The sequence below is a fragment of the Cnephaeus nilssonii genome (genome assembly GCF_951640355.1).
Source record: "Cnephaeus nilssonii genome assembly, chromosome: 3".
Taxonomy (NCBI): domain Eukaryota; kingdom Metazoa; phylum Chordata; class Mammalia; order Chiroptera; family Vespertilionidae; genus Cnephaeus; species Cnephaeus nilssonii.
Window position 1 is genome coordinate 20,189,378 of NC_137074.1, and position 21,514 is coordinate 20,210,891.

At 40.4% G+C, this 21,514-nt stretch overlaps 1 long non-coding RNA gene across 1 annotated transcript; it reads right to left on the reverse strand.

Moving 5' to 3' along the window:
• Positions 1–11,817: 11,817 nt before the first annotated feature.
• On the reverse strand, positions 11,818–15,007 carry LOC307097318. The gene is made up of 3 exons (XR_013813347.1): positions 14,836–15,007; positions 11,941–12,036; positions 11,818–11,841 (listed from the first exon to the last, which is right to left on the reverse strand). It is a non-coding gene; the product is annotated as an uncharacterized lncRNA (long non-coding RNA).
• Positions 15,008–21,514: the final 6,507 nt, after the last annotated feature.

Below are 21,514 nucleotides of genomic sequence, written 5' to 3' on the forward strand. Positions count from 1 at the left end.
TAGACAGACATGTTCTGTTTTAGCAGACAATATTCTTTTAATGTGAATTTTAATGGATTTGAGCAGGAAAGAGAGAATTCTTCATTGTTCATGTCATTGTTACTATCTTCTATTTTCTTCATTGGTTTTGTATCTCTCACCTATGCTACCTTGCTATCCCCAAAAGCATGTGAGTTTGTGACCCCTGAATTATCAATGAATGTACCAACATACTGTTCCCCACAAGTAAATTAGAGCCAGACTCAGAAAGAGAACAAAAACTGTTCTGTAATCTTTACTTTAAAAAGAAATTCACGGGTTTTAAGAAACAGACTGTGTCAGGTTGTTTACTGATATATGCCCGAGCTGCAAATATATTTTAGGGGAAAGTTGGAGAGATGGCTCGGAGACAGTGGTTCTCAGACGTGAGCACATGTGCATGAGAATCACCCAGAGGACTTGTTAGAACACAGATTGCTGCCCGCCTGCCCACCCCACCCCACCCCCGGCAGGTTTCTGATTGAATAGCCCTGGAGTCCAAGTATTCACATTTCTAATGGGTGTCCAGTGGATGCTGATGTAACTTGTCTAGGGCCCAAATTTTGAAAACTACTGGAGTAAGAAATACCCAGATACTTGAAATAGTTGTAAAAGAAAGTAAACTGTCAATTTTATTTTTCAGCCCTCCCCCCCCCGACCCCTGACCCCCAACACACACACACAGACTTTATTTTCTTTACCAAATGATTAAAATTCCTGTAGACAGAACTTCATGAAGCAATAATGATAATGAATTACCTGGAAGAAAATAGTAACATTTGGAGGGATGTAGAGAGATGGGTTAGAAAGGTGGTTTGGGGTTGTAGGCTTTGTAAATACAGAGTACACTGATTTGAGAGAAACCAATCTCTAACTAGACAACACCAAACGACGATGTGGTTTTAGACACTTACTTGCAAAGACGATTCATACTATGCAGGCCTTTGGTCTGGTTGTAAAAAAATATCTTTATCAATTTGCTAGGGAGACAAAAAACCTTTGTTATGATCTTTTGTCAAATGATGGGTGAGTTAGACATGAAAAAAAGCACAGTGCATTGCATAGTTTTGTCAGAAATCATGCAACATGATTGACGATCACTAAGCCTTTGTTTTCATCGTTCTGAAAGTCCTTCTCCTACAGGCAGTCACCAACTCATGCACCTTCTCTCCCAACGAATTCCTACAGGTTTCCTGGACCAGATATTGAGCCAGACTTTTCCTTTACTGTTTCCTTAGACTAAGATGATTAATCAGAAGTGCATTCATGCTTTCACTACCTGGGATATAGTCTTCTCCTAAATAAATTCCAGTTGTTAAGCAAACTTGTTTCAGGCAATGAGTTTTCAATGCTCTCGGTAACTAAATTTCTTACTGTGACATCCAAGAAAACTCAGGTACGGTTTTGTACATGTAACACTGAGCTACGCCCACACTTGACCCTGGGTCTGCTTTGCTCCAGATAATGCATCACAATGCCTTGCTTTCTGCTTCAACTCCACTTCGTTTCCATTACCTGACATGTTTACACAACACACCACTTTTTTTTTCTCCCAAGTTTTCCTTGTCACCATCTGCAACTATAAAGTTACAAAGATTAATGAGTAGTCACTGTTGCTGCCATTGCTTTCAAACCTCTTTGGATTTCTGGATGTGAGTTGCCACTGAAATGCCCACTGATTTATTTATTTTTCTTTTCTCTAAAGTGAATATATGTAGATCTGGATTATTTTTAAAAAGCCTTCTAAAGGATTACTTTTTTTGTGAGTATTTTTGCATTATTTCTAAATCCCAGGACTGTGAGGCAGTCTCTAAACTTGAAAAAATGTTAAATCATCACTTTCCAGAGTCATGTACTATGCAAACCCCAGTCAGACCTTCAGAGGACATGCCATCAGAGTTGGCAGGAGCACAAATACATCATCCTTTGTCTTAGAAGATGAAGAAGTATAAGGAGGAGGAGGAGGAGGTGGAGGAGGAGGAAGACTAATGAACACCTCACCCAGGCATAGCTGTTCAGAGTGCAATGGGATATAAAAATGTAAGCAATATAGATCGGGCAACAGCATAAATGAGATCTAAATCATTTATTGTCAGAGTACTGCACTCTCTCCCTTTTCATCAGGCTTAAAAACACACACCGTGCGATGGCTTTTGTTATCGCAGAAAGACTATACAACATAACACAGTAATCTCCAGGCTCAAAAGGAGTCTGCCTGGGTTCAAGTTCATCCACTCATCATGTATCTATTGGACATTTTCCTGTCATGTCTAGTGAATCCTATACACAAAGAATTTACCATCTAGGGGAATATGCAAAGGGAAAAAGGTCTCCACTTAGGAAGAACAAAGAACTCTACGTGTACGTGTGCGTGTGTGTGTGTGTGTGTGTGTGTGTGTGTGTGTGTGTGTTTGGAGGTCTAAGTGGTCAGAGATGGTAATGTCTAAAAACAGTGTATTCTGAAGTAATGGTCTTCAAACTATTGATCAATCCTCTGACTTTTTAAAATCAGTTTGGTGGGCTGAGACTAGAATTTTGTTTTAAAGAGATTAACCAATAAATTTATAAGCATATATGCATAATCCATGGACAGACAGTATGGGGAAGGCCTGGGGAGGGGACGGGAGCTGGGTGGAGGAGATCAATGGGGGGGATGGGACATCTGTAATACTTTCAACAATAAAGATAAATTTTAAAAATAAATAAATTACCACTGACCCCACTTATTTGTATCAAAGGACTTGGGCCATGCAGATATGTTGCTCCAGTGGCAGTGGGATCCAACCAGTTCTCAGCATGTTTGGCCTCCTGAGGGGGAAAATGAGCTAGAGCCTACTTTCAGAAACCTGAGCAACCTCCAGGGAGAACTCATCTTTGTCAAGGAAGAAGCAGGTTTCAGGAACTTGACTCAATGATTGTGAATTCAGTGTGACAGGAGATGGTTCAGTCTTTCTGGCACTGCCCTGGGCATACGTCTGGGTGCTAGAGAAAGAAAGGGCGGCTGAGCACAAAAATTGAAAAAGCTATTTAATTAAGCTCTGAGTACATTGCATCCTAGACAGCACTGCTTTAGAACTCCACAAAGAGCAACTTGACCACAGACCACCTCACAGGCCCAGTGAGGGTTGTGATGGCAGAGATGGGAAGAAATGCAGAACCACCCACAGTGCCTGGGATCCTGCAGAGGAGAAGTGGTAAGTACAAGGAGCAGACATATTTATAAGCCCACGTGGACCCTCTTGGGTTTCTGTCAGGAGGGAGACAATAGCCAGAGAAATCTGAATTACTGATCTAAAAGTGATTCCATTACTCCACACAGGCTACTGAGACCAGAAAAGAAGTGTTGGTTACATATACCATGAGAGAGAATCTATATATAGAAAAGTCTAAGCGACTGGCCAACCAGCCGACTGGCCAGTAGGTCGGTTGCTGTGACGTGCACTGACCACCAGGGGGTAGATGCTCAACGGAGGAGCGGAAACCACAGGCATGGAAACATGGAACAGACTGATGAATCTCAAAGGGAAGGGGGGAGGGGGCAGGGTGGGAAGAAATTAACCAAAGATCTTATATGCATACTAGAGGCCCTGTGCACGGGTCCCTCTGCCTGGCCTGCTCCCTCTCTCAATCTGGGACCCCTCGGGGGATGTCAGACTTTCGGTTTCGGCCCGATCCCCACAGGCCAGGCCAAGGAACCCTACTGGTTCACGAATCCATGCACCAGGCCTCTAGTATTAAATAAAAAGAGAAGAGAGAAAGCAAAGGGAAAAACAACATTGGATGAATCTGACCATGCACTTGAAGAGGCAACAGTACTTTGACTCCAAAGCAATCTAGCCATCCATTGTCAGGCTGGAAGGCAAGCTTCTGCCTTTAGCAAGATAAATGAGGAATGTGCCCAATGTCTGCAGCATCCTGATGAAATTACCATGCTTATTAGACTAAGGGATTGCTTTTCCCAAATTAAAATGCATCCTATCCTGAATGTACCTTCACATGATAGTGATGAGAGAAAATATATAAGGCACCAGTTTAGTGATTTTGAGCATATCTATATGCAAACCACTAAAAAGCCTATTTCCTCTTCACCTGTGGGCCAATTTTACAGAGCAGGTAACCTATAACAACTCAAAAAATGGCTTCCCCATGACCCTGTTTCATTCAGCATCAAGGTTCCAATCAGTATCCTATTTCCTTTAATATTCATAGGCATAGGCTCCAAAACAGACCTTTGTCAGCTATGTAATTTGTGTCATTTGGAATTGTAAATGTGTAAGGGCATGTATTCCCAGCCCAAGAAAATGACTGAAAGTGGACTTAAATCTAGGATAATGACCAAAGTCTGAAACGCTGGAATATTCCTGACCTCCCAAAACATCCTCAGCTCTGTGCCCACTCATGATTGGTTCAGGTAATTTATAAGAAATTGCATACTCATCTCCCTTTTGCAAGCCAAGAAAATTCGCTTTAGGAAGAGAGTGGAATGAAAGTGAAACATTCAAGCATCTCATTCTCTAAGAAATTACCAGCTCACAATATTATTCTTCTGCTTGTAGTATTCTTTGCTTCCCTCTAAAGAAATCTTAGGCTCATGTATATTTATGTTTTAAGTGAAACTTCTCTGCTTGTCCAAAAAAGAAAAGGGGGAATGGGGGTGTTTGAGAAATAGCAATAAGCAAAAATGAGGGTTTTGAGTACTTAGAAATAGGAAATAATTTTCTCAAAAAATAAAAGAAGATGCAAGATTCATGTTATTACAAGATCTATGGTCGGATCACATTTGAAAATGTTACTTCTGTTTGTGCCCAGGGATGCCTCCTCTAGGATCTTCTCCCCTAGGGAATTTTCTTCTCAGCTCCCCCAGACTTGGTACTTCATGAGGAGCTGCCTTAGTTCTTTCAAATTTCATTGGATTTTCTCTCTTTTCCAAGGCACAGAGAATAGTAAAAAGCTTTCTTCAAGAGGCTTTTGTATTTTATGTCCTAATACAAAGTACAGAGAAAATAATGTTTCTCAGTTCTGACACAAGTATATGTCTTGGGTGGGTGAGGGGTGGGTGTTATGATGACGTGCTGAGCATTACACGATGAAAAAAAATTTAGAAAACACTTAGCCCATAATCTATTCAAATAATTGTATCTGTACTTTGATAGAATGTCAGCTGAAGATTTTGTAAATTTAAAAACAAATTAAGGTTCTATGTCTTGGGAAATTTGTATGCAATTACCTGCCTGAACCTATTGTTCACAGATTACTAATCACTTCTTTGAGAATTACAGTCCAGCTTGAATTGTTCCAGTGATATCTTTAAAGTTCAAAGTTAGAACATCAACATTGCGTATTCAAGAATATGGTAAGGGGATCAAAAAAGAAAAAAAAAGAATATAGGAAGGGTAAATAATTAATCACCTATTTGATATATATATTTCTTGTTGTCTATTCTGGACCATATCCTATGAGTCAAAAAAATGAGAAATGGATTCACCAATAAGTAGCTTAAAACTTAATGGGCAAAATAAAACTCACATAGATTAAAATTAGTGGCCAAATATTACTATGAATCATTATACCCTGTATAATTAAAAACAAACTGTAATCCTATCTAATAAAAGAGTAATAGGCAAATTGACCATACCTCCACTACAACCACAAGCCACGCCCACCAGCCAATCAGGAGTGAGTATGCAAATTAACCCAACCAAGATGGCTGCGGCTATGGAGAGAGCAGGAGGCTTGGGTTTCCCTGGCAATGGAGGAAGCCAAGCTTTCCGCCTGCCCTGGTGGGCCCAGGCCTCCACTCAAGGCTACAAAGTTTCAATTATAGAAGATAAATAAATCCCAACAAAAATGGCTGCAGCCATGAAGCAAGCAGGAGGCTTGGCTCTGCTCAAGGCTACAAAGTTTTAATTATAGAAGATAAATAAATCCCAGATACCAGGGCCTCCGCTTGGGTCACCGGGGTGTGTAGCCAGCCTGCAAACCACCACAGGCCCCTCATCCAGGCTGCCCCACGCCCCAAGGGAACCCTCACCCTGATCTGGGACACCCTTCAGGGCAAACCAGTTGACCCCCACCCATGCACCAAGCCTCTATCCTATCTAATCCTCCTCTCTAATAAAAGAGTAATATGCAAATTGACTGGCACTCCAACACACAAGATGGCTGCCTCCATGTGGTCAAAGATGACTGACCCCATGTGGACATAAGATGGCCACCACAAGATGAGCAGCAGGGGAGGGCAGTGGGAGGGACCAGGTCTGCAAGGGAGGGCAGTTGTGGGCAATCAGGACAGCAGGGGATGGCAGTTAGGGGTGACTAGGCCGGCAGAGGAGGGAAGTTGGGGGGGACCAGGCCTGCAGGGGAAGACAGTTAGGGGCAAACAGGTTGGAAGGGGAGTAGTTAGGCATCAGTCAGGCTGGCAGGGGAGTGGTTAGGGGTGATCAGGCTGGCAGGCAGAAGCAATCAAGAAGGCAGGCAGGCGAGCAGTTGGGAGCCAGCAGTCCTGGATTGTGAGAGGGATGTCTGACTGCCCGTTTAGGCCCGATCCAGGAAGGGCAGTCAGACATCCCTCGAGAGGTCCCAGATTGGAGAGGGTGCAGGCTGGGCTGAGGGACACCCTCCTTCCCCCGTGCACGAATTTCATGCACTGGGCCTCTAGTATTATATAACAAACATAATAAAGTGCTAATATCTTGTTGTAGCAATAAATAGAAAAGTGGTTGGGAGCCACCAATGTAAGCTGTCATAGATCAGTGTCTATATGTATACGGGAGTAATACACACACACACACACACACACATTATAATTATGTTTTCCAAACTTTTGTGATAATAAGAATCCCCCAGAGGAGGGATTTTTTTAATAGGCATCCTTCAGACCTATTGAAATGAACTCTCCAGAGAAAGAGCTTGAGGATCTGTATTTATAACAAATGACTCAGGTGTTTCAGATCAGGTAGATTTAGAAAACATTACAGTCCTCACCACAATCCCATGAAAATATTATTATTTGTCCTTTATAATTGAGAAAATTAAGGTTAGAGAGATTAATTAATGACTCAAAGGGCTCCCAAGTCAGGATAAAGCAATCTGACTTCCCCAACTTTTATTCTTTTCCCTGCACAAAGCTTCCTTTGTTCTCTGAGAAAATGATCAGGTTGGCTGTGGAAACATGGAATTAAAATACTTATTATAGAAAAACTCATTTCTATTGCTGCTTAAAAACAACGTTATAGTCTGTTTTAAAGTTCTGGAGAAGAGAATATTGAGTCCTTGAAATAAAGTATTTGTCAGAGGTAAAACGTAAAGATTTATGGGGAACGCTGAGGCATTTTGTGTTCCAGGGAAACGTTGAGCATACATTAGAACAAGCAATGAGGGATCCTGTGGCTTCAAAGAGCTACAGAAAAGGACCGGTGCATATGGAGAAAAATACTCCAGACTAAAGAAAGGAAGTTGTTCTGACAAACATAAGACGTAGGTTGCCACAATCTCGCTTTCTAACTCTGCCTGTATTATTTGTAATTCACAACTCAGAGCCACAGGGAGAAAAAACAAACTTCTTAAAAAATGTTTTAAAGCCTGGCCGATGTGTTTCAGTGGTTGAACGTCGACCTATGAACCAAGAAGTCACTGGTTTGATTGCCGGTTAGGGCACGTGCCCGGGTTTCAGGCTGGATCCCCAGTAGGGGGCATGCAGGAGGCAGCCAATCAATGATTCTCATCTTTGATGTTTCTATTTCTCTCTCCCTTCCTCTCTGAAATCAATAAAAACATATATTAAAAAATATGTACAAGGGTAGAGGAAAGAGTATAATAAATTCTTGTGGAGTTATCTCTTAACTTAAACAAATATCAGCATTTTGCCTGTCTTATTTCCCATCTCCTTTATTTATTTATTTATTTTTTAGTTTGTTTTCTATGGGGATACTTTAAACCAATTCCTAGGCATCATATAATTTCATCAGTAAATATTTCTGTATGTATCGCTAACAGATAAGAGCCTTTTTTTTTTCCATTGCCAATTGCCATGGTTCTAATGCACAAAATTAATAACAATTTCCTAACATCTCTATTATTGAAATACAACAGTGGTTTCTGTAGTTGGTCCATACATCACAATTTATTTCCTGTGCGGCGCTCAGCACAGCCAGGGGTGAACCTGAGGGGGGGGTGGGGATGGGGGCGGTGAAGGATTAAAGAAGACAGAGAACAGAATAAACCTGGTGCTAGGTGGGACACTGCTCTCAGATGGAGAGACAGTGCCACAGCCTGCAACCTGAGTCTTTATTTCATAGCCAGACTCCATGAGGCAAAGTAAGGGCGTGGTCAAGATGTTTACAATGTTCTTGCGGGTTTTGAATCTACTCAATTACATGCACCTGAACTCTATCAAGCTTTGTTTACTTGCTGCACCTCCCGCAGCCTGTATCTCTTAGCCACCTGGGACCACAGGTTCGGACCATGAGATCAAGCTTACAACTATAGCCTTTGGCTATAATTGTGCTGGGAGGGCTTTGCCCTCCAAGCTGGGACTTGCACTTGGCTTTGCCATGAGAGAGCCGTGCCCTTTCATTAGTCCGAGGCTTGAACCTGTCCAAACACTGTAGCCGCTCTCCACAATTTGCTATCCTTTTAAATCTTTTTTATTCTATATCTTTCCCTCCACATCTCACTTCTTTATGCTAGGTGTTTCTTAAGAAACTGGGTCATGTGTCCTTTGTAATTTTCTACTCTGTGGACTTGGCCAAAGGTGTCCTTGTGAGTCTGTTTAGAGAAACCTGGTAGGTAGATCCGGAAACTTGTTTCACTTGGGTTCACTTCTTTGGCAAGAATACTTCCCAGGTGGCACTGTGTATTTTCTGCTCTCCCCTATCAGAAGGCCCACAGTGCCTGCTTATCCCACTTTTCAGTGATGTTAAGTTGATCAGGTTTAGGTCTCATCAAATTGATCAACCAAGTATAAAATTCCCCCATCAACAATTAAGCTAATTGTCCTAACATCCATTAATGATTGTTGCCAAGATTTATTATTTCATTAAGGTTTGCAAAGTAACAATTTTTATCTCCCCTCTGTATTCTAGCTAGAATACTTCTATAGAGGGGAAATTTCAAAATTTATTTCATTACCTGAAAGTAACTTATTAAGGAAAAACAAGATTCTTTCCCTTTACCTACAAATTTTATAATAAGTTGCTTTCTTAGCAACCTCCAAATGTAACAATGAGGGTTATGTTCATTTATTTTTATTTTTCATTATCATTATGGATTCATGGGTATTTATATATTTGATATATTTTGATCCTTCGTAGCCATTACATTTTTAAAAATAAGTTTTTTTATTGATTTGAGAGAGAGAGGAAGGAAGAGAAAGAGAGAGATAGAAACATCAATCCACTGATTCCTCCATGCCCCCTACTGGGCATTTGTTGTGATCAATAATCAGAGATCTTTTGGTGCATGGGACAAGTCTCAACCAACTGAACCACATCAGCCAGGACACCATTATACTTTTGATGTTCAGTTTATCACATCTTTGTCCAAAGAAGCTTTTAATTACTGGAACAAAGATGTCCCACACTCATCTTGCACATTCCCTGCCCGTGACTAGGGCAGAAATTCTGGGTCCCTCCAGTGGACACTGGTATTCAGAGACCACAATGAAGGTGTGAGGGTGCTCATACCTCTAAGGCTTTTTCAGAGGGTGGACCTAAGGTAAGCTTATCAGGCATTTGCTTGACTTCTTGTTGCTGATGACATAAATTTGCAATTAACAATACCAATATTAGCGCTAACAAAAAGACTTTTGAGTGTGGTTAAGTTTCCTATCACAAGAAAGATGTACAGTCAGAAATACCGTGTTTTAAAGTCACTTGAAAGAATTTTTTCTCTTTGTAGTTGTGCCACCAACTTGATATACTATTATGTGTATTTGTTTCAGTTTGATTTAAATTGGGGGAATGACCTTTTTTCTTTTTCTGTCTTTTTATTTTTAATTTATAAGGTTTGAATAATAAAAACTATAAAATAAGCTACACTCAGAAATAGCCTCCATTGTGGTACCTCTGTCTCAATATCCTATATAATCCTATATAATAAAGAGCTAATATGCAAATGGTTGTCATGCCCTCACGCCATCATGCCGAAATGGCTCAGATACTCAACACTGGGGAGAGAGGAATGGGTACCAGCCAGGCACAAATGAGCTTGAGAGAGAGAGGAATGGGGACCAGCCAGACACAAATGAGCTCGCGAGAGCGGAATGGGGATCAGCCAGACTACTCCCAGGAGAGGGACAAACTGCACTCCCCATAGTCCCGGGCACCAGTGGCCCGTGAGAGGAACAAGCCGCCAGCCCCACAGTCCCAGGCACCTGTGGCTGCAGCCCAGGTGAAGCCTCCCGCCCACAGTCCCCTGCAGCTGCAGCCAGCCCAAGCGAAGCTGGCCCAGTTCCTGGGTGCCTGTGGCCAGCCAGAAGCAGAGAAGCCTGGGTCCTGGGTGCCTGTGACCAGCCAGAGGAGGGAATCCTGGGTCCCGGGTGTGGGGCAAGGCAGAGGCAGTTAGGGGTGATCAGGCCAGCAGGGGAGCAGTTAGGGGTGATCAGGCTGGTAGGGGAGCAGCTAGGGGTGATCAGGCAGGCAGGCAGAGGTGGTTAGGGGTGATCAGGCAGGCAGAGGTGGTTAGGGGCAATCAGGCAGGCAGGCAGGCAAGCAGTTAGGAGCCAGCGGTCCCAGATTGTGAGAGGCAGTTGGACATCCCCTGAGGGGTCCCAGATTGGACAGGGTGCAGGCCTGGCTGAGGGACCCCCCTCCCCATGCACAAATTTTGTGCACCGGGCCTCTAGTTTGAATATAAGTATGTGCACATATTGGGATAGCCTCCTCTTTTCTGACACAAAAGGTAGCACACGTTGTTTTGTACCTGTTTTTTTTTTTTTCACTTAACATGTTGACCTGGAGATGACATCACATCAGTTGATAGAGACCTTCTTTATTCCTTTTCACAGCTGCGTTAAGTACCACGTTTTGTAAATATAGCACAGTTTTCTCAGCCAGTCCCCTATTAATGGACATTTGGCTTATTTCTAGATTTTTGTTATAACAAATTATGCCATAGTGAATAGAATTGTATATATGCCGTTTTGTATTTTTACCAGCATATCTGTGGAAATTGCAATATTCTTAGAAGAGGGATAGCTTGGTCAAAAGGTAAATACATATGTAATTTTGGTAGATACTGATTGCCAAACAACCCTTAAAATGTTGTACTATTTTTGAATTCCTATATATAAGAATGCTTCTTTCTGCATAGCCTGACCAACACATATATTGTCAAATGTCTTTATTTTTCCCCCACCTGATAGGTGAGCAATGGCTCTTCAGTGCAGTTTTAATTATAGTTCTCTTATTATGAGCAAGAGGTTAAGGACCAAGTTTACATTTACATTCTGTTTTCTGTAAACTATTCCTTCTTATCTCTAGCTCATTTTTTTCTATTTTTTTTGGGGGGGGAATATTTTAATTGTAGTTTAAGCTACCAAATGTTTTCCTATTGCTTATGCATTTAGTCATAAGTAAGAATGTTTTTCCTACTCCCAGGTTATAGAAAACTTCATCCATACTTTCTTACACTTCTTATTTGTACCCAAAATTTTAAACACGTTCCCAAAGAGACTTTTATGTACACCAAAGTGTCAGTTTACAAATCCAAGTTTATGAAGTAGTGTCAAACATTGCAGTTGTCTACATGAGACATATTTAATAATCTGTCATGTTCACACTTGTCTTCATTCTTCTAAATGGCATCAGTCTGAAGTCGTCTTGCCTGCATGGTAAAATGATTCGTTAGTAAAGCAGAAAAGAGTATTTCCAGACTAATGTATGCCCTTTATAAATGAACATATTCAATCATTGAAAACTTTACCTTTCTAAAAGAAGGTAATGTAAACCATTACGATGCAGCCCACAATCCAGGCAATCAAGAGAAGTATAGGGACCAGAATGCGTGATGATGTAGATTCTGTTAAAAAATAAGCAAAACAGAACAGATTTGGTAGGTCATTTGGGCATTTTATCTCCTGAAACAAGAGAATAAGAGGGATCTGGTAATAACAAGGGAATAAACACACTCTCTGGTCATACCCATACATGACTATCAGTGTTTTTTCTACAAAAGGTACATGGGACTCAGCTGGGAATTTGGAATAGAAGGCCTGTGTTCACATCATAGGTCTTCCTTTTACAGTTATGTGACCTTGGGCCACTCTGAGCTTGAACTTCCCTATTTGTAAAATATGGATAATGAAACATGTGATATCTATCCCCTGAAGTTGTTTTGAGGATCAAATGAATTTGCATACATGCAAAGGCTTTGTAAACTCTATCCACTGTGCATGTTTAGTGAAGACAGCACACATTCATGTATGTGTGCAATAACACAAAGAGCAGCTGTTTACATACAAATAATTGACAATGACTCTGACGTAATTCCTAGTAAACTAAATAATAATCATAACATAGAATCATAACATAGGGAAAGGTATTGAAATTGTTTTTGGCCTTGATAGTTAACTTTAATCTAAAATATCATAGGGGGAAAAGCACTATATTTTATATGATCATTCTTTTTTTTTTTTTTTAATCCTCACCCGGGATATTTTTCCATTGATTTTTATAGAGAGTGGAAGAGAGAGGGAAAGACAGAGAGAAAAACACATCGATCGGTTGTCTCCTGCATGAGCCCCTATGAGGGCCTGAGCTAAGGAGGAGCCTGCAACCGAGTTACATGTCCTTGACCAGAATCGAACCCGGGACCTTCGGTCCACAGGCCAACGCTCTATCCACTGAGCCAAACCAACTAGAGATATATGATCATTCTTGACTAGAGAAGAGAGATTCAGAACTTTTTTTTTTTTTTGGTTGTTCAATATAGCAATCAACACTGGACCAACACACACATAAAAGACATTAGTATAATGATTCCTCCTGTGTCTGCTGTTTGTACCCTGACCAATAAAAAGCAACTTTAAAAATATCTTTTTAAAATAATATTCACTGCATCTCAATCTTATTCTTTCAAACACACACATATCACACAATAGAATTTAAAAACGCACAGAAAGATATCATATAAAATTAATGTTTTGTGTTAAGGACTCATATATTCTTAATTGAAAAGCACCATTAGATTGTATGCCATCGGCTAACAAAGAGGATGCATAGTCTTAGCAATTGCACTTCACTTTATAAATTTCATTACTTTAAAGTGCGGAGTTTTAAAAATACTATTAAAATACAATCATCTGGAAGTTTCTAACGACACGTCTAAAATTAAAAGACATTCTTATTAAAGAAAACTTTCGGAAGTTAAAATAAATATTAATCATTTAAATCTATGTTTCCAGAAATGTTGGAGTCTTTCTTAATTCTCAAAGTTAATTAGATTTTCCTTGCTTCTCCACCTTCCTGTGACCTTGAACAAAGCATTAACCACTGAATGAAAAACATTTCTCTTTACCTGCTATGTGGTATTGCTTTAAGGATAAAGTGAACATTAAGACATACCCTTTACTCTTATTTTAATGAAAGCCTTTTATGAATTAAGGTGCCATTTCAGTGGAAATACATAATAGTACTTTTTTTGAGCTGTCCATATATGTGATTTAGTATTTTTCCCAATTTCAAAGAACTTAAAAGTGAATATTGATATTTTAATTGAGCATTATAACTATTTTATATAAGGATATTTTAATATAATTCTAAAATGTACATATTATAAAGCCTTAATTATTTATTATTCCTTGTAAACCAATACAATTGATTGTGCCTTTTAACATTCAAATTATAACTGCATTTTTGTTCTTTTAACACTAATATTTTAAGTTTTACCAAACATCTGTCCCATTGCTCTGAAACAGGAGTACAGGAACTCAACATAGCACAAACCAGCACAAAACCTTTTTTAAAATATGAAGAACAATTTCAAAATGCTTCTTTCCCTGTCCAGGCCTTGAGCATGCCCAAGCAGTTACACCTGGAAGAATTCTTAAGGTCACTGTGCCCTGGAACAAGACTGTTCAAGTTCAAAACATGATGCCACCACTCCCTACATGCATGATTGCAGACAAGTTACAAAATTTTGCTGTCTCTGCTTCCTTATCTGTAAAATTGGAATGATGATAATACTGCATATTTCATGAGATTGTCAGGATTAAAAGCAAGAATTCCTGTAGGCATTTAGAAACTATTTCTTGGACACAGTATATTCAGACCATTTTGTCATATCAGCCTTAATCTTCTTTATTAAATATAAAAAAAATTTTTTTAAAAAACTAGGAAAAACATTTCAGATGCACAGCATATGAGAGATGACTAAGCCCATTTTGTTTCTTTTAATTTTACAGTTAGAAAACAGGCTCAGAGAGGTTGAGGGACCTCCTCAGACTCGCAGGCCATTAGTAGCAGATCTGACACAGAATTCAAATGTCCTTAATTCTGGTCCAGCATGCCACAATCCCTCAAATCTAGTACAACCCTGGAGAATAACTGACTTCTAACTCACCTTTCAAAACAAGGGTGAAAAATTCAGCTTTTAAATTTGTTTAATCCTTTCAGAATTGTCCACAAATATATAGACATGGTCCATACACTGCACATCTAATGCCCTTTTAGTGGCCACACCAACATATATGGTTAATGCTCCTTTAGCAGATATACCACATTCATCAGAATAACGGAGTAACACCAAATACTGGGAAGCAAAATAAGCCAGGGAGCCTGGGTCGTTTTTTGCCAAGACAGCCTGACGCTTAAATCTTACCTTTTTCAGCCATTCTTCCTGTCGTTGGGTGGGCTGATCAGCTCCAGGCTTACTTGTTATTGTTTTCCAGGGTCACTTTGAACTTTAAATAGAGAGATTATCTGAAGAGGGCAGCAGCTGCCCCTCTCCTGGCTGCCAATTGTGTGCAAGCAGAGCTCCTCTGGCAACTCTCAGCCTGTTGTGATGGAGGAAACAAGGGGCTACATGGCCTAAAGAATTAAATAGGCTGAGTTATCCTAACCCAGAGATATGCAGATTTTTAATTCACCCAATGCCTGCAGACCACAGGAAGGAAATGTTCAGTGGAGGAATGTACAGAAGGAAAATGGCATTGCAATGAGAGAAATTCTACCCAAGAGGGAGGGTGATATATTGAAAAGAAAGGACTTCGAAGCTGGACAGACGTGATCTCAAATTCTAGCTCTGCTATGTCTGTAAGAAAGGTCGAATTGCTTAACATGGGCATCAGCTTCTTTAATTTTAAAATCAGGATAGCAATACCTACCCATGAAGAAAGTGTCATAAAGATGAACTGAAAAAGCTCTGTGAAATACAGACAGTTCTTTATTACATTATAGGATGCAGAAGATAAAACACATTAAATGCTGCCCCTTCCTATGAGCCATTCTAAAAAGAGAAATTTTAATATAAATGTACTAGAAGCAAAAACAATAAAAAGATGTGGTATTGCCTAGAATTATCAGAGAGCAGTCATACTATAAGCTTGTTGTTTTTATTAGCCATAAAATAAGACATTTCATTTTTAAAAGTCCAACCTGTTTTATGTAACATGACCTAGACTATGCTCTAGATTCTCATTGGAATAACTTTAATTTTTAGGTTTGGATAGAAAAGTTTTGCCAAATGACCCTGTGAACAACAAATAGCACCAATGCTTCCCAAAACTCCAATATGAAACTGAGAGGGTCTTCCTTTAGAAGATAAGACTTGCGTGATCAAAGCCATCTCCACAGAGCTCCAAGAAGGATGTTTCGCTGCAAATGACCATGCCCTATCATTGATCAAAATCCGCAAATGGGTCTCCATCTCCTAGAGAGTAAAAATCTGAACACCTTGTTAAGGCACCTAAAAAGCCTCATCTCTACTTTCCCATTTGCAATGATGCTTCAGTCCCCGTGAGCTCCTTGCTGTTATATGAATTCAGGGTATGCTCCCACAGACATAGGTAAGAACACTTGATTTTCTACCTCAAGTCATATAGATTAGAGTATGCAGCCAACAATCTGGTTTTGATTACATGGCATTTAATCTAAGTTTATTACATGTCAGTTAAGCCAAATTATCATCTCTCTCTCTCTTATTTAACACTAGTGGCCCAGTGCATGAAATTCGTGCACATTAAGAGGGAATTAATTAGAGGAAATATTTTAATATTGCTACTTGCCCTTTCTCTATAATAGAAGTGTCAGATATGAAAGAAAATTAGTAAAATGTATATGAAATTAACATATATATTAATTAATAAATAAACAATAACAACATGACATAACAATAACAAAGACATGATATAAAAACAACAAAAACATGATATGAAAACAACGAAAACAACAAAAACATGATATAAAAACAACATTGATGCAAACAATGACTGATAAATTGATTAAATTTATTCTAGTATCTCCCTGTATACCACATTAAGAGTGAAAACACTTTCAGAGTGCTTGACTAATTTCCCTTGTGATGAAGTATTTACAACTTCAACTTTAACGTCCCATGCTCTTCAAACTCGAGAGAAAGCAACATATAACTGACCATGTCTGAAAAGGGGTTCAGGTAGGAATATTCCTACTCTGTCTAGAGTTTGTCCTTGTGATTTATTAATAGTCATCGCAAATGCTGGCCCAGACCTGGCCGGCTGCACACCTGTCAAGCCCCGCCCCCCCCCCCCCCCCCCCCCCCGCAGCATCATGTCAGCGCTGGGTGGGGACACACGCAGGTGCAGGTGCCTGTGGCGGCCTCCACCGGGGGCCATCCCAGGGCTGGGCCATGCGGAGGCCCTCCTGGTGATGGATTGCGTGACCTTTATGATTAGAGGCCCAGGGAGGAAGGGAGGACGTTGGGGAGGCATTTTGTCCAGAGGCAGACTCTCTGCTATGAGCTGCTAGAGGAGCCCAGACAGGTAGAGGGGGTGGGTGTGTGGGATGGAGGGGCACCGCCTTTCTCTGTGATGTAAGGCACGAGGGGGTCACTGCTCTGGCCATTTTCCCACAGGAGATGCCGGACTGCCTGTCTTTGACTTCGAAGGAGGTTTTCCAGGAGGCTCTGGAGTACTCGGGTGCTTGGGAGGATTCGTGGGCTCTGCAGGACTCGGGGGCTCAGAGCATGGTAGGGCAGGGTGGCATGGAGGTGAGGGCAGCATGCTCAGCCTCTTGCTCCGGATCCCTGGGAAAGGTTGCTTCTTGGAAGCTTAGAGGAAGCATCTTCCAGGAGAGCTGACAGCGCGGCGACCCAAACGTGTTGTATCCGCCGGGCCGGCCTGGGGGGAGAAGGTGCAGGTGCAGGTGCCTGTGGTGACCTCCGCCAGGGGCCACCTCCAGCCAGGCCACACAGAGGCCCTCCTGGTGATGGCAGTCCCTGCCCACCCACGCCTGCTGCGTGCGCAGCCTGCTGATCAGTCATTACGTGATGGCATCCTGACCAATTGGCATATTACCCTATTATAAGTATAGATTGAAAAAAATGCCTGCCTATACCCAAGTAAGAAGAGAAATGATGTACAATCTGTGCAACAAAATTCCTGGTAAAGTCAGGTATGGTTTTTCAATATTAAATAATTATATATTGAAGAAAGACTAATTGAGGACAAGATGCAGAGAAAGAAGAAAAAAATGGTGATTGATCTCACTTAAATAATACTGAAGTTCTTAAATAACTGGGCTGAAATGAATATATTATCTTAAGGCAGAGAGAGAGAGAGAGAGAGAGAGAGAGAGAGAGAGAGAGAGAGAGATATTAAAAAGAAACAGTGAGGTATCCTCCAAAAAACAAACATACATATATATGAGGGTAAAATAGTTTGCCTAGAATAAATAAAAATATAAATATAAAAAGGCCTGTGTTTCTCAGTAGTTAGAGCATCAGCCCTTGCACCAAAAGGTTTCCAGTTCAATTTCTGGTCAAGGACATGTACCTGTGTTGCAGGTTCACTCCCTACCCCTTGGTTGGGGCATGTGCAGGAAGCAACTAGTTGATGTGTCTTATATCAATGTTTCTCTCTCTCCCACTCTCTCCCTTTCTCTCTCTCTCTCTCCCCTTTCCTCCCTTATGGGTACACTCTCTCTGGAAAGCAATGGGAAAATATTTTTGGTGAGGATTAAGAAAACAAACAAACAAAAAAAAGATATAAAAAGGTTTCTACATTTTAAATATTTATTGGCATTTTAATTACCTTAATATTTTTTATTTTGATGTAAAAAGGACTATTATTAACATTTTTGCTATCAGTTTGGATTTTGAGAAGGGACTGCTTTATAACACATCATTTTTTTTCTAGTTTTTTATAAAAAGAGAGAGGAGGAACAAAACTAATTCAGGGAACATTAATTGCTCAGAAAAGGGTACAATCTAGAATTCATTTCCTTGGTATCCTATCAGTAATTTTTTAAGTTGTATAATATTATTAAGGAGAAAATGTTTTATTCATTAATAGACTAGTTTTACTTTGAACTCATAAACCCAAAGGCAAATTTTTGACCATTTTCTAATTTTCCTCTTAAGGCATACTATTTAGGTATATTTTCTATTTATACTTTGCATACTTAAAGATTTAGCTATCAAATTCCTTATTATCAAAATGACATTTGATTCTTCTAGGCTTCTTTAGGTAAAAAATTGAAATATTTGCCTTCTAATGCAAGATAAATCAAACTTCTTTACTTTTAAAATATTTTTAACCATCAATTTAGTGTCTGCAATTGTAGTAGATAGATAGGAACATGGTAGGTTAAATGGAAAAATTCCTATAAAGAGATAAACTACCAAAATGGACCCAAAAAGAAATAGAAAATTTGAATAGACTTCTAACAAGTAAAGAGATCCAAGTCATAAACAAAGAATGTCCCACGAAGAAAAATTCTGGAACAGATGGCTTCACTGGTACATTCTACCAAACCTTTAAAGAGTTAGGAACAATATTTCAAAAGCTTTCACCAAAAATAGAAGAGGAGGAAAGACCTCCCAACGCATTCTATGAAACTAGTACTACCTTAATACCAAATCACATATTATAAGAAAACTACAGACCAATCTCTCTAATGAATATAGGTGCAAACATTTCAACAATAAACTAAAAAACCAAATCCAGCAACATATAAAAAGCATAATACACCATAACCAAGTGGGATTTATCCCAGGAATGCAAAGTCAGCACAACATTTAAATACCAATTAATGTAATACACCATATTAATAGGATAAAAAACAAAAACCACATGATCATCTCAATAGATGCAGAGAAAGCATTTGACAAATTCCAACACCATCCTATCTAATAAAAGAGTAATAAGCAAATTGACCATCACACCAAGACACAAGATGGCTGCCCCCATGTGGTCAAAGATGGCTGCCACAAGATGGCCTGCAGGGGAGGGCAGTTGTGGGAAGTTAGGGGTGACCAGGCCAGCAGAGGAGGGCAGTTGGGGGGGACCAGGCCTGCAGGGGAGGGCAGTTGGGGGGGAACAGGCCTGCAGGGGAGGGCAGTTGTGGGCGATGAGGCAAGCAGGGAGGGCAGTTAAGGGTGACCTGGCCGGCAGAGGAGGGCAGTTGGGGGAGACAAGGTCAGCAGGGGAGGGCAATTGGGGGGACCAGGCCTTCAGGGGAGGGCAGTTGGGGGGGGCAGGCCTGCAGGGGAGAGCAGTTGAGGGCGATCAGGCCAGCAAGGAGGGCAGTTAGGGGTGACTGGGCCAGTAGAGGAGGGCAGTTGGGGGAGACCAGGCTATCAGGGTAGGGCAGTTGGGGGGGACCAGGCCAGCAGGGGAGGGCAGTTCGGGGGACCAGGCCTGCAGGGGAGGGCAGTTGGGGGGGGGCAGGCCTGCAGGGGAGAGGAGTTGGGAGACACCAGGCCTGCAGGGGAGGGCAGTTGGGGGGAACCAGGCCTGCAGGGGAGGGCAGTTGGGGGTGACCAGGCCAGCAGAAGAGGGCAGTTGGGGGGGGGACCAGACCTGCAGGGGAGGGCAGTTGGGAGCCAGCAGTCCTGGATTGTGAGGGGGATGTCTAACCGCCCGTTTAGGCCTGATCCCACTGGGTGGTCAGACATCCCTCAAGGCGTCCCAGATTGGAGAGGGTGCAGGGTGGGCTGAGGGACACGACCCCCTGCCCCGTGCACAAAATTTGTGCACCGGGCCTCTAGTTCCAAGATAAAAACACTCAACAAATAAGTAATAAAAGGGAACTTCCTCAACCTTCTAAAGGGAATCTACAAAAAGCCCATAGCTAACATCATACTTAATGGTGAAAGACTGGATGCTTTCCCTCCACCCCCACCCCAACATCATGAACAAGAAAAAAGACAAGTATGTTCACTCTCGTACTTTGATTCAATATTGTATGGAAGGTTGTAGCAGGAGATTTAGGCAGAATATGAAGTAAAAGACATCCAAACTGGAAAAGAAATTAAACAATCTCTATTTTCAGATGACATGATCTTATATATAGAAAATCCTAAAGAATCTACAAAAAAAAAAAAAAACCACCTAAAAATCTGGTAGAGCCAATTTCAGATTCAGCAAGGTTGCAAGATACAAGTTCAACACACAAAAATCAGTTGTATTTCTACAAACTAGCAATGAACAGCTTTTAAATTAAATTAAGAAACAAAGGCATTTAAGTAGCATCAAGAGCCAGAAAATACTAAGAAATAAATTTAACCAAAAAAACGTACAAGACTTGTAACTAAAGACTAACAACAACAACAAAAAATCTCTGAAGGGAATTAAAGAAGATACAAATAAATGGAAAGACATTTTGTGTTCACTTAATATTATTAAAGGTGGCAATACTACCCTAAGCAATATACAGATTTAATATACTCTTATCTAAGTACCAATAGCCTCTTTTATTTATTTATTTATTTATTTATTTATTTATTTATTTATTTTTGCAGGAAGGGAAAAGCTAACCTTAAAATTTATATAAAATTGCATTGGACTCTGAATAATCAAAGCAACCTTGAAAATGAAAAATAAAGTTGGAGGACCCACACTTACTGATTTCAAAACTCCCTACAAAGCTACAGTAATCAAGAATGTGTGGTATAGGCATAAGGACAGACATAGATTAATAGAATACAATTGAATGTCCAGAATAAACCCATACATTTATGATTAAGTAATTTCAACAGGTATGCCAAGACAATATTTTAGAGAAAAAACAACAACAGACTCTTCAACAAATGATGCTGGGAAGACTAGTTTTCCACATGCAAAAGAATGAAGGTGAACCCCCACCTCACACCATATAAAGAAATTAACTCAAAATATATCAAAGTAAATCAGGCAATGGATTCTTAAATATAACACCTAAACTATAAGCAAAAGGAAAAAAAAAAGAAAAATTGGCCTTTATCAAAATATAAAGCTTTTGTACACCAAAGGACACCATCAAGAAAGTAAAAAGAAAATGAATGGAATGATAAAAAATATTTACAAATCATATTTCTGATA